Source organism: Cynocephalus volans, chromosome 11, assembly GCF_027409185.1.
Source record: "Cynocephalus volans isolate mCynVol1 chromosome 11, mCynVol1.pri, whole genome shotgun sequence".
Lineage (NCBI taxonomy): Eukaryota > Metazoa > Chordata > Mammalia > Dermoptera > Cynocephalidae > Cynocephalus > Cynocephalus volans.
The window spans coordinates 57,071,444-57,083,085 of record NC_084470.1 but is presented as its reverse complement, the minus strand read 5'-3'; the positions used below and the strand labels follow the sequence as shown (position 1 = coordinate 57,083,085).

Genomic DNA, 11,642 nt, shown 5'->3' with positions numbered 1-11,642 from the left:
GTTCCCACAGGAGCCCTAGGTTCAGAATGGCTTGAGGAAAGCCTTTGGTCCCCCCATCGATGTCCAGGTGAGCCTGTGTGTGCACCCCTTTGGATGAGAGGTAGATGTGGGTGCATGTCCATGGAGAAGCAGTGCTATGGTCTGCGGGCTGCATTTCAGGAAAGGCTGTGAGCCCAGCTGGAGCTGAGTTGCATTTAAAGTGCTGAGCTCTTGAACACCAGCTGGAGTTGGTAATAATATGGCTGTGTCTGAGTTGGGCTGTTTCCAGCTGTGAGGGGACACTGGGACGTGAAGACCACAGGGCACAGTCCTATCTGCCGCCCCCCCCAGGAGCTCAGAAAGGTCTTTCTGGATACACTCAGCCCAGTGACGTAGCCATATATACACAGCAAGTTTAATACAATAGTAACAATTCCTTTCCTGAGCGTAAGCATATTTTGTATTTTAAAGTACTTCCTGGTTCATCTCCCTTGCTATGAATCAGAAGCAACTGGGGAGCATGTGAAAATATCGACCCCTGGACCCCACCCCAGACTTACTGAGTCAGAACTTTGTAGGGGCAGAAGCCATGTCAGTGAGGAGCCAGTCCTGGGTGCCACACACCAGACTGTGCTAATTCCAGACCCCTGCCACTCACTGTATGGTCAGGGGCCAGCAGCAACAGCCTTGCCTGGAGCTTGTTAGAGATAGACTCTCAGCCCGTCTCTTGCCTCCTGTACCACACTGCATTTTAGTAAGATCCTGACTGGTTTGGGTGCAGGGTTGCCAGATAAAATACAGGACATCCAGTTAGATTTAAATTTCAGATAAACAACAAATAATTTTTAAAATGTAAATATGTCCCTTGCAATATTTGACATACTTATACAAAAAATTCTCAAATATTGAAGGGCCATACTTACATTAAAAAAGTATTTGTTGTTTATCTGAAATCCAGATCTAACTGGGTGTCCTGTATTTTTATTTGCTAAATTTCTCAACCCTATTTGGGTGCATGGTATAGTCTGAGGGCCTGGCTATACATATGGCCCGCCCCTCCAACCCTAGCATCATAAAGGCATCCCATTGTGTTTTAAATGCATTTGTGGGAAAAAGAAAAAGCCCTTCTTTTCACTTAAATATGGTTAAGATTTTGAATATTTAGTTCTCTCATAAATTGAAATAGTATTTAAGTAGTGTCTGAACTGAAACTGCCTTTTCAATTTATATTCTTTGGTCCAGAATACCAGGAAAAAACAAAAGAAAACAAAAACCAAACTAAACACTAATTTCTAAGTAGATACATTATTTATCAAAAGAGGAAAATAATTTTAAAATTGTATTCTAAGTAATAACAAAGCACATCCAACACTAGCGGTATGATTTAATATAGCCAGAAATATACAACCTAGTATACTATTTAAAATGATAATTTAATTATATGATAATTAATAAATGTCAACAATGATAAATGTCAGCAAATAGAAAATTTTCCATATGGTTTGGATTCCTTTACCCACCAGCGGCCAAAAAAAGAAAAAAAAAAAAAAAAAAAAAGTTTCGCATGGAAAATAATCCTTTCAAAAGAAAATAATTTTTGAAAGTAGAATTATGATGTGTATACTAGACACAAGGCATTTGTCAGCGTTAGGGCGAAGGTATATGAGGAGCCATTGCCCTTAAGGGGCATAAAGCGGGTGCGGGGACTCCTGGGCGCAGCAAGGGTATGGATTACTGATTATCAACTGTCACATCTTCACAGTGTTGGCTATCAGCAAAACATTTACCCAATTAGTAAACTCTCTAAAGAGAGCCTAAACTCACATACGTTTTAGGACATTGAGAAGAAAAATATATATAAGGATGAAATCAAGACCTTGGACACCCGTTGCTTCAAAGAGTGAACAAACTTTTACATTCCATTGGTCACACGGTTCCTGATCCTGCTGCTAGTTTGGTTCCTAGCGCAGAGTGTGAGGACGGCCTTGCCCGTTCCCTTCTCGGCCCCGTTTTAGTTAGTGCACTTGAGGATTTCCAAGGTAACAAGGTCCAGCCGTGGGCAGAGGACGCGCGGTCAGATCATGCCGGTTCTAGGGCTCGAGCTGGCCAGCTCGTGGTTCGCTCTGTGCCAAGCCCTCCCCTCCGAAATCTGTTTTGTCTCACGCCGGGCTGAGTCACACTGAATAGATAGTTTATCAGCACATGTCCCGCAGATCATATTATCCGCTTACAAATATAGCCCGTTAGCGCACAGGCACGGGAGGCTCCGGGCAGCGCGGGCCCTTCCGGCTCGGCTCTGTGTGTTGTTCTGCGGTGTAAACAGCCTCTCCGCGGATTACTGCCGCAGCCGCAGGCCCGGGACTGCCAGCGCCCGCACGGGGCAGGTAAGCGGCGGGTCGTCTCAGGCGGCCGGCGTGCAGGGGTGTGCGGTGACTGCGGCGAGGGGGGCGGTGCGGGCGGGGGCCACCTGCCAGGAGCGTGCGGGCGGTGGTTCGTGCCTCCGTGCGCTGCGGCTGATCTCCCCCGGAGCCCTGGGGACCTCGACCCCGCCCGACGCACAGAGCTAAACATCGCTAAGGGCACAGGGGCTGAGGATCAGGCGCCGATCTGTATTTTAGGCCGATAATTGGAATGGAATGGGGAGGAAGGAGAGAACGCGGGACGCGCAGGCGGCCCGCAGCCGGGCTGCGGCGGTAGCAGGGTCCCCACGGATCCTGCTCCTGGTTAGGGGGTTACTCCGAGCGCACTGCCCTGGTGCCCAAGGCTGAGCTCAGAACTTTCTGGTCTGAACAGCTAGCCAGGAGAGATAAATCAACTTTGTTTGTGTCGTCTTCGGTGCTCTGAATAAGGAATGATTGACACCTGACCGGGGGCGGGGGAACCTTTCCTCCCGGAGAGAGTCTCGCGCCCCCTGGCGTGGGGGTGGGGGTGGGGTAGGGGCGGGGCGAGCGTGGACCGACGACGGGGGACCGAGGAGAGGTGTCTGGCGTGGCGCGCCGCGCACCGGCTGCGGGCCTCCTGCCCGCCCGGGTCCTCGCGCAGCTCGGTCTCCTCTCCAGTCATTCTAAGAACCGCTGGTAACCACGCCCTGGAGCAAAACCCCGGGTACTCACGTACCTTCGTTTTGATCTTAAGTTTAATTGGTGGTAATGAGTCTGTCTTAATTTCTCTAAGTTTTCTTTAAATAACTGACCTGTTTTGAGCCTTACTCGGTGCCAGATACTGTCTCAAGCACTTGACACAAATGATCACGGTGACCTTCCCTCCAGCCCCGTGACCTGGGCGTTGTTGTTGCATCGTGCCCGCCGGAGAACACCGAGGCTCAGAGAGGTTAGGCCACGATCTCGCCGGCGTGTGGACGGTCAGCGGGAAGGCAGGACTCCAGCCAGACAGACCCTGACACTGTCCTCTTAATCCTGTCTGTACCCTCTGCCTCCCCTGGCTGGATTTTCGAGCTTAACACATTACCATAAAAATAATCAGGTGTCCCCAGGGAAATTCTGATCATGTGGCATGAAATGTAATTTAATCCAGAATTTGGCTGAATTTTGACTGTACTGACCTTACTTGAATATTTAGCCCCTATTTACTCCAGTGTTTCTATCAGAAAACTCACTCTGTATTCCAGCTCTGTGGTCCAGGCAGTGGCTTTCTGTGAGGATAGAATGGAATTTGTGATTCGCTAAAGTTCCTTAGCTGCTGTATTGTTGCCCACACTGTACCTTGGTGTCCCCAGAAATTCCCTTTGGTTATAGTCATTCTTTTGGATCCAGCCAGGCTGATGAGAGGGGTCTTCTTCACACTGAGGATGTACCGGAAGGATACTGTGTAAGACCTGGAGCTGGGAGCCCAAAGGAAGGAGGGTCTGGGGTCTCTGAAGGGCAGGTGGGAAGGAGGGGAGCCAGGCCTCTCTCCCCATGGCTGGTTCAGGTGACCCCTGGCACCAGCCCCACCCCCTTTCCCTCCTCTGTCCCCACCACCTTCCCTTGTTCCTGTCCCTCTCCCAGCCTCACAGAGGGAGCATCAAGAACAGCTTGGCACCTGTAGGGTGGACTCTGTTGGGTCTCCTCGTGGACTCCCCCACGTCCTTCCTATGATGTTCTGAGGTGTTAGCCCTGCACCCATTCACCCCCCCCAGCCCAGTCTGTCATTTGACAAGAAGGGAAAGGACTAAGTGACCAGAAAGTCCCCTCCTCCTGGCATATGACTTCTGAGTGGAGACTGGTGCTCTGGTGCCAGGAGATATGTTTTTCCATTCATGCCCTCTGACTCAGGAGAGCAGATGGTTCTCTAAGGTAATTCTGATTTAACTGGTTGGGGAGGGGGTCATGGAAAGTTATTCAACCAAACTTGCACTGATGGCCCTTTGGCGTTCCTCCTCTTCCTGCTCCTATGCAGTTGGTTTGGACTCTGTTGTCTAATCAACATGCTGCACTTAAATATATCCCTTTAGGCATGCATTCTCCCCTGTAGCCTGGGCACTTGGAGGCATGGGCAGGACCTCACTTGTCTTTCTGCATCTAATGAGTGCAGAGTGCATCTAATAAGTGTCAGATACTAGAGTTCCCAGGAATTGAAGAACAGAAATATGCACCGGGTGAACAGACTTAGTGACCATGGTTTCTGTGTTGAGGTCACAAGCAGGAGCCCGGCAGCTGTAGCCCTTGAGGACTCAGAGCCTTCTCATCTGATGGCTGTAGCACACCTCTCTGTGCGGGGGCTTGAATGAAGTGATAGAGAGTCCTCCTCAGTTCTTACTGCCTGCTGTAGTGTGACCTGCTCAGTGTGGGGCAGCTGAATAGACAGGGGCCAGACCTTGAGCCCAAGTCTGGGGACTTCTGGGTGGCTGCTCCTGTCCGTAAACCATGGCTCTTCTATGGCTCGGTCCATGGACAGATAAAATGTAATTTAACAAACAATTGGATAATTTAACTTGCATTAAGTGCTGTGAAGCAAATAAGCAATAGGCTGAGAGAGAAAATAACAGGATGATCTACTTGAGGTGAGGAGGCTGGGAAGGCCAGGCTGAGGAGAAAGCATTGAAGCTGAGTTCGGGGGTATGGGGAGGAAGCCCTGTGAATGGGGGAAGAGAGTTATAGGCCGAGGGAGCAGTGTGCGCTGAGGTCTGAGTGGGGAGGGGGCGTGGGGTGGACAGCACTGAGGACGAGGGTGGCGGGGTGAGGCAGGAGGGGCTGGTGAAGGGCAGGTCATGCCAGGGTCTTGTTGCCTCTGTGAGGATCTGGGATCTCTCTCTCATTCCACAGGGAAGTCTCGGGAGGATGTGAACCAGGGGGTGTGATCTAGTTCTCGTTAGAAAATGAATCTCACTATTGAGTGAAAACAGATTGGACATGGATGAGTGGGAAGCCAGGAGACTAGTTAGGAGATTTTGTATAACTGAGTCAAGATGTGACACTAGTTAGTGGTGAGAATTGCATGCCCTCTAAGACTGAGGTGATAACTAGATGTGTGAATGAGTGTGTGTGTGCACACGTGTGTGTTCACATGGCAGGTGGGCAGAATGAGGAAACAGAAGGCGTAAAGGAGTGACCTCCAGATAATGATGGAGTTCTTGAGGTGGGCAATTAAGCAGCCTGGGGGATGGATAGATTCTAGAGGAATAAGTTTAGAGGCTGTCATGTTTCTTTGAGATATGTGTGAGACATCCAAGTGGTTATGTTAAGGAAGCAGCTGGGTATAGACACCAGATGTCACTATAAGTTAACACTGATTTTTATAAGTACCTCTTATTTTACTATCCACTTAGTTATTTATTGCTGCATAACAAATTACCCCCAAATATAACAGCTTAAAACAACAAACATTTACTGTCTCACAGTTACTAAGAGTCAGAAGTTTGGGGTGGCTTATCTGAGTGGGTCTGGCTCACGGTGTCTCACGAAGTTGCAATCAAGACATTGGGTGGGGCTGCACTCATCTGAAGGCTTGGCTGGTGCTGGAGATCTGCTTTTAGAACAGCTCACTCACATGACTGTTGGCAGGAGGCCTCAGTTCCTCTCCTCATGAAGCTTCTCCACAGGGCTGCTTGAGCATCCTCATGACATGGCGGTGACTGCTCCATAGTGAGTGATCTGAGAGAGAGTGAGCAGTACCACTTAGGACCTCAGAAGTCATACACCGTCACTTTCACCACTTCCTATTCATTACAAGTGAGTCACAAAGTCCAGCCCGCAATCAAAGGGAGAGGAATTAAACTTTATCTTTCTAAAGGAACAAATATAAAAGAATTTGTAGGAATAGTTTAAAATTATCACATCTACCAAAGCAAAACATTTTGTATTTTATTGTCCACTAAAACTAGGATCAGCAAATTATAGCCCATAGGCCTGGCACCGCTTTTTGCATGGCATGTGGGCACTGCTGGAGCAGGCTGGAGACTAAGCTGGAGTATCCCCTCTGTTTCTATTTCCCTCTACTCTCAGCACCTGTCTACCTGGCCAGCTGTACCTTGTTGCAGCCCAAGGCTCCTGCTGGTTACCATCTGCACATCAGAGACTCTATTGTTGTCAACTGCCAGGCACCAAGCAGTGGAATCTCAGCTTAGGAATCAGCACACCAGGACTTAGCAAGTGACCTTGCTTCTAGCTAGCTGTCCAACTTAAGATGACTGGAGGAGAGAAGGACACACAGGCATCTATCTGGGTGTCACTGGGTCAGAGAGTGAAACTGACTGCAGCAGCATCCCCACTGCCCCCACCCCAGCTGAGCCCTCCCTCTTGGGCCAGTTGCTGCTGTCCTGAGAATGTCTCCAAGAGGCTTCCAGGAGTTTTTTCTTTTGTTATGTAAATGCATACATAATGTATTCGATTTTGCCTATTGGCCTGTGAAGGGTAAAATATTTACTATCTTACCTTTTACTGAAAAAGTTTGCTGACCCCTGCACTAAAGCAAAGGTTTTTCCAGGAGGCATTTTCCTTTCCACTGAGAATCCAGCCTTTGCGAGTCTGCTAATGGCTAACATTTTCACTCAGGAGCTGGTACTGTAAGCACCTGCGTGTCCCTGGACTGAAGAGGAATGTGCCTGACAACACCCTGTGCTTAATTGTCCTTTCCTTTGCAGTGAGTGACACTGTTGTTCTTCTGTCTCATAGTCCCAGGTGTTTTCTTCTCTGGAAGATGCTCTGTGACTGTGGAATGTATAGTTCAAATCTAGGAAGGCTGGTTGTCACAGTGCTGGTATAGCCATGCAAAACAAGATCCACAGCAGGGAACTGAATCAGATGCCACCATGGAAACATGACTTTGCTGTCAAATTCAATGAGGGCTCAGCCTAAAGCTTTGCACATAGGCTGCTCAGGAGAATCACTTGGTTGTGAAGTTTCCTCTAAGAGGCTATTGCTTTATTTGTATTGAGGGTCCCCTATACTGGATCCTGTGGAGGTTAATTTTTCTCTTTTCTGCTTTTGTGTAGTATATTATGGTGACATTTCTGTGATCCTGGAGAAAGTTAATGCTTAGGAAATTACATTTTATGCATTTGCCTGAAAGATTGTGTTGACTGGAGTTCAATCTACAAAGAAGAGATTAGCTTTGTAAATTTTCCACAAGACTTTCTCTCTCCCAAGCTGGTGAGTGACTGACACCTGCATTCGTCCCTGACATCTACCTCCTCTGCTCCTCAATGTGGCTTCACCCCCGAATGGAGGGTCTCCTCTCTGCCTTGGACTGACTCATAGGCTGTCATTGTAAAACCACTTTCCCAATCTCAGCACCCACCCATGGAGCTACTACCTCCTGGGTTAAGGTCAAACTTGTCCAGTTGTCTAGAGATGCCTGGACTCAGTTCTGTGCTATGGAGGATGTCAGGGACTAGGCTGGACCTGGCACTTAGGAGCTTGTATTACTTAGCTTCCCAGCACCTCTGGACAATACGTGTACATCTCTAGCAAATGTGGTCATTGCCTACTGTTCTTAGAGTCTCCAGTTTTTGTTACACATGTTTGCAAACAGAACATCATCTTACAGGCAAGACCCTGATTTAAATCCTGGCATATTCAAAGCCTCCTTAATCGAAGAACAGAACCTCCTTTTCTGCTTTGCAAAACACAGGGAAAATGGTGAACATGGTTAGATGACAGTCAGGGTATACTCTGTCCCACCAAAATATGGAGAGTAATAATGGATTGTAATTATTTAAAAATATGGCATAATATTATAACACCAAGTTCAAGGTTTCATATCCCTGCACTAGGCAGCAACCAAAAAAACAATAAAGGGCTTTTGGTAATTAAATTTCATAAATTGTACTTCTGGAATTTATCAAAGATGATTAAGTCACTTTTTGTTGACATGATCGAATATTTAGAACATAAAGGCATCAAGAAAAGGCCATTCTCCTAGGATGGGAACTTGAATTATATTTCTCCAAATGAATGTGTAGAAATTAATAAGCAATGATATTTTTAATTCAGGGGTAGCTAATGTACAGATCTGGTTATTTCTCAAGGGTTAACTGGCCTAAGGAAATTCAAGAACCTCCACAACAGAATCTGAGCTATGCCTGGTTGATCTAGAGCACATATACCCTGTGTGTGGTGAGCGATTCTTCAGCTTTAGTTACTCTGGCTGGCTGGGCTGTCCACACTGCTCAAATGCAATTAACTTTACTTTGTCTTTTTCATTTACTTTTATGTGTAGACTTGGGTTCTGTGCAGAGACTTCCTCAAAGAAATTAGACTGATTCTTTCTCTCTTTTTAGTTTTTCTCGACTACTGACTATGAACTTTGATCTTTTGTTTTCAGACTGATGCTTGGCATTCCTTTTTTTTTTTTAAACAAGGATATGCACATTTATTTTTTCAAATAACAAATACATAAACTGAATAACAGATGAATAACAAAATACTCTGTAGAAAGTAGGGCTTCAAATTTTCACAAAAACTGGAGATGTATAACTTATTAAAAATTATGTATTTTATAATCTCTACAATTATTTGAAATAGCTCTCTGATGTCTTCCCAAACATGCAAATATCAAATTAATTTCAACAGAGGAAGATGAATAAACTTTTCAAAGGCCAATCAACAAGTCCACTTAATAAAAAGAAATCAAGGACAGAAAATAAATATCTATGTTTAGCAACATATATTACATAAAAAAAATCAAAACAGAATATAAACACAAGGGCACTTCAAAAAGTTTATGGAAAAATATAATTGAAAGATAATGGAAATCTTTCCATGAACTTTTTGTTTGTTTGTTTAAATTTTTCCTTTTTAAAATTTTTATTGTTTTTTTGCCTGCTTTTAAAAAAATTTTAATTTTCAGTATACAATATAGTTGACTCTCGTGTCCCTTTACCAATTCCTACTTTTTCTCCCTCCCTCTCCCCCCTCCCCCCATTAACATCATATCTGTTCATTCGTCTTAACAAAATCAAGGAATTGTGATTGGTGTGTCTTTTTCCCTCCTCCCCGCATTTGTTTGGATATTTACTTATTTATTTTTATTAGCGCCCACAAATAAGTGAGAACATGCGGTATTTCTCTTTCTATGCCTAGCTTATTTCACTTAATATCATTTTCTCTAAGTCCATCCATGTTGCTGTGAATGGCAGTATTTCATTCTTTTTTATAGCAGAGTAGTATTCCATTGTGTCAATATACCACATTTTCCTTATCCACTCATCTGATGATGGACATTTGGGCTGGTTCCAACTCTTGGCTTTCTTTTTTCTTTTTCTTTTCTCCATTTTCTCATGCTTTAGTCTCACAGAACTCTGTGGTAGTAGCAGTGATATGGAGGGGGGCAGGACATCAGGCATCTAAAACTTCAAGGGAGGGGAAACTTCCTTTCTTTTTAAATTTTTATTTAAAAGTTTTTTAGGCTGGTTGGCTAGCTCACTTGGTTAGAGTGTGGTGCTGGTAGCACCAAGGTCACAGGTTTAGATCCCTGTACTGGCCAGCCACCAAAAATAAAAAATAAAAATAATTATCTATATTTTATTTTTAAAATTAATATAGTTTTTAATTGACAAATTATAATTGTATACATTTATGGGATACAATGTGATGTTTTTATATATGTGTACAATGTGGAATAGTTAAATCAAGCTAATTAACATATCCATTACTTCCTTTGCCTATCATTTTTCTGGTGAGACATTGAAATTTATTCTTAATTATTTTGAAATATAGAATATTATTGACTTTAGTCACCCTGCTATGCAGTAGATCTAAAACTTATTCCTCCTGTCTGTCTGGAACTTTGCAGCCTTTGACAAAGAGAATTCCCCATTCCCTCCCTCTGCACCCCAACCCTCTTTCTACTCTCTACTTCTGTGAGTTCAACTTTTTAAGATTCCACATACAAGTGAGATCACGTGAGGAACCTCCTTTCTGATTAGAGGAGCTGTAGTCCCAAGACTGTGTAGCAAACCCTCATTGCTTTTGTCCTCTCATAGTCCTGCTGCTGCTTGGTCTGGAATGTGGGTGCAGTTGTAGGTTGTGCACAGCAGAGCAGAGTAACTACAGCCCCACGTTTCTGGTCAGAGGATTGAAAAGGTAGCCCCAGGAATCTGGAAAGCACCAGGGAGATCATGAGAGGCAAGAGCTTGGGAAAGTAACTTCATAACGTTTATGAACTCCTGGGCTCACCCCCAGGATGAGCCACGCGTGTATGGATATGACCTCAGCCCGTATGCATGCCAGTGACTGAGAACCGAACTCAGGGATAGACCACTATCCACGTCCCAGACTGGCCACTGGAGGGTGCACGTGGAACATCGCTGAATAGTACTGCAACAACTGAAAACTGACAGGGAATCACAACCCCTGCCAGAAGGCAGGTTGGAATTTGAGGTCTGAACTCAACCGCATTGATTACCTACTATGTCAGTTATCAACTTACTGCCTCTCAGCTCTGAATGCACTGTTATATATATATGTATACTCTGTGATATACAATGGAATTCCTTTAAATTCCTTTACTCATTCTTTAAAGTGAATATGATATTAAGCTTTCTCAGTAGAGGGCACTGGAGGGACAATGTACTAAGAGGCTTCTTCCTGCCTTTTCTGATGTGTGCTGGAGGTCAGCAGTGTGAATGGGAGAACATCTATTGGAATGTGCCCTAGTGATAAAATCAGAACATGGTCCCTTTGCAACCTTGCAGCCTTGGCCTGGCTATAACCATTCTGCAGCTCTCTTGACCCAGAAAACAGCCCTTCTGCAGCCCATGTTCTCTGAAGGCCTCCTGCCCATGCTTGTATCCAGACTATCTCTGCAAGCCTCCATGTGACCTGCCTGTGGCCCTGTTACATACAAAGCTGCCACTCCTTCTGCAAGCCCCTGTGTGTTCCACATATTCTGAAGGCCTTCTGCCTCTTCTAGCACCTGGACTCCCACTACATGCCCATGCCACCAGTTGCTGATCAGCTGTTCCCCCACCTGCACTCTGGGGGGTGACCTACTGGTCACCCAGCAATTCCAGACCAGCCTGACCAAAGGAATTATCTACTATCTAGTGGGTTGAACCACAACTTCTAAAATGAAGTCTAAGTCCCTTCTAAGTTTGTCCTTCTCTGGGTATTCTAACCTCAACCCTGGGGTATAAATGGAAAGATAGAAAGTATCAGCAAAGAAATAGAAGATATAAAGAACCAAATGGAAATTTTATAAATAAACCATACAATCATGGAAAT

General features: G+C 45.3%; 1 protein-coding gene across 1 annotated transcript in view; it reads left to right on the top strand.

Moving 5' to 3' along the window:
* Nucleotides 1-2,203: 2,203 nt before the first annotated feature.
* Nucleotides 2,204-11,642, top strand: part of LRRC2 (leucine rich repeat containing 2) — a 45,839-nt gene continuing 36,400 nt past the window's right edge. Inside the window, exon 1 of the mRNA XM_063113710.1 lies at nt 2,204-2,363. The gene's annotated coding sequence lies outside the window, so the exon portion shown is untranslated. The remainder of the gene's footprint in view (nt 2,364-11,642) is intronic.